Source organism: Budorcas taxicolor, chromosome X, assembly GCF_023091745.1.
Source record: "Budorcas taxicolor isolate Tak-1 chromosome X, Takin1.1, whole genome shotgun sequence".
Classification (NCBI taxonomy): Eukaryota; Metazoa; Chordata; class Mammalia; order Artiodactyla; family Bovidae; genus Budorcas; species Budorcas taxicolor.
In genome coordinates this window covers 43902334-43908986 of record NC_068935.1, presented here as the reverse complement: position 1 = coordinate 43908986, position 6653 = coordinate 43902334, and positions in this window count along the sequence as shown.

The window sequence follows — 6653 nt, the reverse complement described above, 5'->3', positions numbered from 1 at the left end:
TCTAAATCTCTCTCTTGTGCTTCAGGCTTATATAATTAACTTATCCTTTAAGACTCAATTCAATGCCACCTTCCTCAGGAATAATAGAATAGTACTTCATCTTATGATAGGTCTGCCTTCACTAGACTGTGAGCTCCTTAAAAGCAGGAACTGTGCCATATTCACTGCTGAATTCCCAGGACCCTGGGTAGGTGCTCAGATAAAGTTTGATGAATGAGTGAATGAATTAGTAGAATCAAGTAATTCGTCTCCTATGGATGGTAGAGGTTTGAATCCCCCTACTGACATCCCCAGGCTTCCCAGGTGGCTCAGTGGTAAAGAATCCACCTGCTAATGCAGGAGAAGCAGGAGATGTAGGGTTCAATTCCTCTGTCAGGAAGATCCACTGGAGGAGGAAATGGCAACCCACTCCAGTATTCTTGCCTGGAAAAACCCATGGTCAGAGGAGCCTGGCAGGCTACAGTCCATGGGGTTGCAAGGAGTCAAACATGACCTAGCGACTGAGCACGAATACACTGCCTTCCCTACCAATGGGTCAAAAAGAGTAGAGCTCAGCTGGATAGAGTATAGTGTAATAAGAGCAAAGTTGATGGCTGCATTATTACCCAGACCAGCCAGATTTGTCCTGGATGGTAACTCGAGGCCAGCTGTCTTGAAAATGTAATGTTAGTCATCAAGAGAAATGGGTGAGAACACAGAATCACTAACCCAGATGGTGGTAGGGTCTCACCCCAGCAAGTAATCTTATTCTTTCATCGATGTCTCCCTTTGGAGCTGGGATTAGTGTCGGCTGAAGAAAACCTTGGGGAGAGGGAGAGGAGACTTTTCACCTTCCTAGTGTCCCTAGGGGCTGTACATCTAACCCTACTCTCTACAGGGAAAGACTCAGGTGAGTCAATTGAGTGTTCTCAATAGCTGAAGGGCATACTTCATGAGGTTTAATACGCAGTTTTAGATCAGCATATCAGTCCTACAGTTTCTAGATGGGGGAATAAAATCCTACTGAGGAAGGAAAGCAGTCATGAGTTAACACAGAAGCAACTCCAGGAAATACCTAACAGGATCAACATTACCTTTTTTTTTTTTTTTTTTAATGACAGCTCTCTGTGGATCATCTTTCTTTCAAGGTAGTTCTGAAGTGACTTTTCCCAACGACTCTGGAGGCAACAAAGACTTCATTTTGGAAACATTGGCTGGGTGAGCTGTGAGTCACACCTCAGATGAATTAATAAAAGTTAAGAAAACAAAAACCAGATGTTTCCTTCATCTTAATATAGGCCTCTGTGCTTTCTTTTGTCAGTTCTACTGTCAATTGCTGATTTCCTTCTCTTGAGGCAAAAATCAATCTTTAAAAAGTTTGAATATCTGCATTTTTTATGCACTCTGTCCCACAGTGGCTGTTTGGCTCAAATGTCCACACAGACTGCAGCCCCGGCACTGATGAACGACACCAGTGTTTGAGGACAGCATACCAGAGGGCTTTTGGATGCTCCACTGGGTTCACTGGAGAACTCTTGCAACAGCCTTTGGGAGAAGCACAAAGTGAAGCCGTCTCCTTGCTTGCACATAAACCTCCCCAGAACCAGAAAGGGTCCGGCCAACTAGCAGTGGCTTCCTTTCCAGATCCAGGATTCATTTCTTGGCCCTTGACCCTCCCAGAAAATGCTAAGAACTTTAGAGCACCTGCAACATATATTTTCATCTCCTGCCCAGACCAGTGGAGGATACACTGAAATCCAGAGTGACACACTTTTTAAAGTTTCCTAACAACACCACCCAACATTCCCTGAGAACTTCGGAAGTATTCTGTATTTTGTAAGAAGGGAAAATAATTTATTTTTTCCTCCATCTATTGTACTTTGGTTAAAGCAATTATTTTCCCCAGATGCCACCCCAAGCAGAAAGCTCCAGATGTTCTTAGGTCATAATGGGAGAATAGATTGCAAGTCCTAGTGTTTTCCAAGCTTGTATCCTCTCCTAGCTTTTTCATCTGGGGCCCTGAGTTATTTTCTCTTACTCTGCTTTTCCTGATTGGGTTCCATCTTCTCTTACCTTCCAGAGGCAAAATTGGATTCATATCTTTACTGCCTACATCTCTGAACATCTTTGTTGTAAAAGGTATTTGATATAGATGAACTTATTTGCAAAGCAGAAATAGAGACACAGATGTAGAGAATAAACATACAGATGCCAAAGAGAGAAGGCAAGGTTGGATAAACTGGGAGATTGGGATTGACATATACACACTAATGTGTATTAAATAGAAAGCTAATGAGAACCTACAGTCTAGCACAGGGAACTCTACTCAATGCTTTGTGGTGACCTAAATGGGAAGGAAATCCAAAAAAGAGGGGATATAGGTATATGTACAGCTGATTCACTTTGCTGTACAGTAGAAACTGACACAGCAGCGTAAAGCAACTGTATTCCAATGAAATTTTAAAAATAAATAAAATTATAGTACTACCATTCCACCCACTTACTTGCCTAACCCAGATCACTGGAAATAATTGTACCACCCCCCACCCTCAACTCGATCACCACGTTTAGTCTCCAAGTCCTGTTGAGTCTATGGACCGCCTGTGCATGTCTCCTGCATTTGTTCCCTCCTCTCCACTCCTTGACATTTGTACAGTCTAGGCCACGCCCTCTTTCACTAGGCTAAGCCATCATCTCTGTGTCCACTCTTGCTCTGTCCAGATAATCCATCATTCCCACTGCAGCCACAATGAGAGCGAGCTTTCTAGAACCCAAATATGGTCATGTCTTCCACACACTGCCACTCCCTGGTCAGCGTGTGGGCATGGTGGCTTAGGAAAATTCCTTACAACAGTGAGTAATGTGGAAGCATTTGTTAAAGATAGGCTAAAGTCACAGAAACAGCAGGGCCTCCTTCCCCAGCCTCCTGACCCCTCTCAGGGCTGGGCATTTATCATCTGGATATTCCTCCATCCCAGTGCCATGTTGTCTGTATACCTGCTCGTCTACCCCACTGGACTGTGGACGCTAGATCTCGTGCAGTTCCATACCCATAGCATTGTGCACAATGCCTGACACAGAGCAGGCATTCAAAACTAAATAAAAACAACCCCCTCTCCCTCAGAGGCAATGTGTTAGTTGCCTATTGTTGCCATAACAAATTACCACAAACATGAAGTGAAAGTGTTAGTCTCTCAGTCGTGTCTGCTTCTTTGCGATCCTATGGACTATAGTCTGCCAGGTTCCTCTGTCCATGAGATTCTCCAGGCAAGAATACTGGAGTGGGTTGCCACGCCCTCCTCCAGAGGATCTTCCTGAACCAAGGATCAAACCCGTGTCTCTTATGTCTCCTGCATTGGCAGGTGTACCCTTTACTACTGAGGCACCTGGGAAGCCCCACCACAAACACAGTGCCTTAAAACAACCTGCACTTGTCACCTTATGGTTCTGGAGGCCAGAAGTCTGACAGTTTCACGGGGCTAAAATCAAGGTGTCAGAGGGGCTGCCCTCCTTCCAGAAAATCTGGGGGAAACTGTTTCCTTCCCTTTTCCAACTTTTAGAGACTGCTTTCCTCTCTCTTTCAAATCAGCACTGAAGCATCTGTCTACCCCTGCTTCTGGTTGTCACATGTGTTTTTCTGAACACAGCCAGGAGTGTTCTCTAATTCTGTGGGCCTATGGGATTGGACTGGACCCAACTGGACAATCCAGGATAACCTCCCCATCTCCAGGTTGGCTGATTAGCAATCTTAATTTCATCTACAACTGTAATTCTCTTTGCCATGTTACTACTTACAGGTTCCAGGGAAGTTCAGTTCATTCAGTTCAGTCGCTCAGTCGTGTCCGACTCTTTGCGACCCCATGAATCGCAACACACCAGGCCTCCCTGTCCATCACCAACTCCTGGAGGGAAGTTAGGAAGTGAAATATTAGTAGGCTCAAATGTTTAAATATCAGCTTCTTGGTTCCCATTAGAAAATGAAGCTCTGATTGTTGGTCTCAAGAAAGTGTTAAAAAAAACAATTGTGTAGTGCAGACAGGGGGTCTGATCACCATTATCTCACTTTCTCACACCAAACAAGCTCTCAGATGGGAAAAACAGGCAGCTTTCATTGTCTGACAGAAGTCCTCCAGATTTTTCAGATGCAAAAGCAGCTCACATGTTTTTTGCCTAGTGCACATGGGAACACAGCTGTATAGGAGATTCAAATGAAGGAAAAAAAATCATGTAATAAAGCCTTGTGACTCCCCAAGCAACCAAGAGTTGAATACTTGTCAAGCAATTTTTGTAGGATTAGTATTTAAACACATAGCGAACCACTTCAGTTCCAACAAATCTGGAGAAATTAAACCTTGTTTCCAAGAAGAGCTCACAGAGCTTTCAAAGTGTTTTTCCATCACCACAAAAAGAAAGAACTTGCACTGCTAAGCTGTCTCTTGAGTGGGACTCACACCATCAGACATCAGCAGTGGACACCGGGGGCAGGGCTCCTGGGCTGCAACGGCAGGATGGTGCTGCTCAAGGAGAGGGGCTCTTTCACTCAGTAGACAGAATCGTTCAGAAACCGTCAGGTCTCACGGCAGTCAGGCTCCAGCCATGACAGCCCCAGCTAAGCCAGTTCTCAGAGTTCAGCCTTCACCGTGGCAACCGCTTGGGAAACCTCCAACTTGCGGAACTGGAAATTCTGAAGCAAAGTCGCTCACAGTAGAAGCATGGCCTGCAGAGTTTTCCCTATTTTATTCATGTAGCACCTCATCACAACACCTGGCGGAATACTCAAGCTCAGTGTCAAGAGCCTTCTGAATCCTGGTCAAAACGTTTCCATGTACATCACTTCATCTGATCCCCCAATCAGATCTGGCAGCTACTTGGGCCTGGAATCATAACTCAGTACCTACCACAGTGTTGGCACATGACAGTAGCTCAATAAATGCTCACTGGATCCATGACCTGCCATATTTTATAAGGGAAGAAACAGGCTCAGAGAGGTTTAAGCAACTTCCTCAGTGTGCCCAGTGGCAGGCAGGGCTGAAACCTGGCCATTCTGTCCTCCCACTCCACTGTGCTGGCCTCCCAAACCCAACTCAGTAAAGGGTATGAGGGTGTTTTGCTCCTTTTCAGCAAACGTTTGTTGAGCATCTACCCCAAACCAGAACTTCCCATTACTCTTCCCCTGTCCTCTGCCTGGCCAGTTCCTTCAAGCCTTGGTTTTAATATCAGCTCCTGAGCAAGGCCTCCTCGACGAGCCCTCCCACAGCCATCCAGCCCCTGCCTCCTCACCCAGTACCCTCTCACCTGATTCCTGTTTGGTATTTATCCCAACCTCTAATTACTTGATGTGTATATTTGCTTATTTATGGTTGGCCTTCCCCAACTGGAAGTTCCATGAAGGCAGGAAGCCAGCTCAGACTTTCTGGTGACACTTAAGATGAGGGAGACGATGCCACTAAAACAAAAAGCCAACACGGTCTCAGGTGAATCCACAAATATGTCTAGAACAATGGACTCCTAGTGTGAGCATCCAAAATACAGGAAGGCAATGAGATTGTCAGTCTAGGGGCAGAAAGACTCAGGGAAGACACAGCAGTTTTTCTTTTCCAATAACTGAAAGCTGTGACCCCGAAGAGGACCATGGACTTGCCTCAAAGGGGTGGTGGGAGAGGGCTGAAGGGGAGGAAGTTGCAAGGACAGGTTTGGGTTCAAGGTGCTTCTCATTATGAGTGCTGGGTACTTCCTGTCTTGCACACTCAGGTGTGAGTATAAGAGGGTAGCCCGCATCTATTTTATTCCTCACTATATGTAGATAGTACAGTACCTGGTATGGTTTCACTCAGTATCTATTTGATTGAATGAATTTGTGTGAAAGTTACAGGTAGAGGCTGTCACTATCCACTTTGCCTGGAATATTTCTCATCCTCACCTTGTCATCTGCTTGACCCTCTGCTTACTCCGTGGTCTAACCTTAAATATCTCATCATCAGGAAAAGCTTCCCTATCCCCCATGACCAAATGACAGTCCCACTTAGAGTCTCCTGTACTTTTCCATCCTGTGCTGATTGTATTTGGTGTTGTCTGCTATTTGAGGTACATATTCCCCTACCAGAAGGCACTTGGTATTTCTTGCCTGAATGATTCCCAGCAACACCATGAGATGGTCACTGGCATCCCCTGCTATGAAGGCAGGGACCATTGTTGTTCGCTGCTATAGCCACCATGTGGGGCACAGTAAATACACAAATACTTCTTAAATGAATTAACTTTACAGCTAAGAAATTGCAAAAGCTTGGCAACATGTAAGTGGTCAATGTTACACTATAAGCAAGCAGCAGAGTCTGGATTTGAACTCAGGTCTGTGTAACTCCAGAGCCTGGGCTTTTTCTATCAATGTTATACCAAACTCTGTGTGGGTTCATGGCCATTGTTTACGACCTCATGCTCTGCCATCAAAGGTGGGCTCCTTAGTGAAAATACTGGCAGGCACACTGTGAAGGCATGATGTTAGCCACGTTGCCTTGTCCATGGACTCGGAGATACAAGAGGGCACTTCACTAAGAATTCAAGAAATTTCCCAACCAGCGGAACGTGTGCCTGGCAGCCAACAGTGCATCAAATGGAGGAACAGAGCTGAGACTTCATGCCTTACCCTGGCCTGATGACGAGCAAGTGGTGGGTGG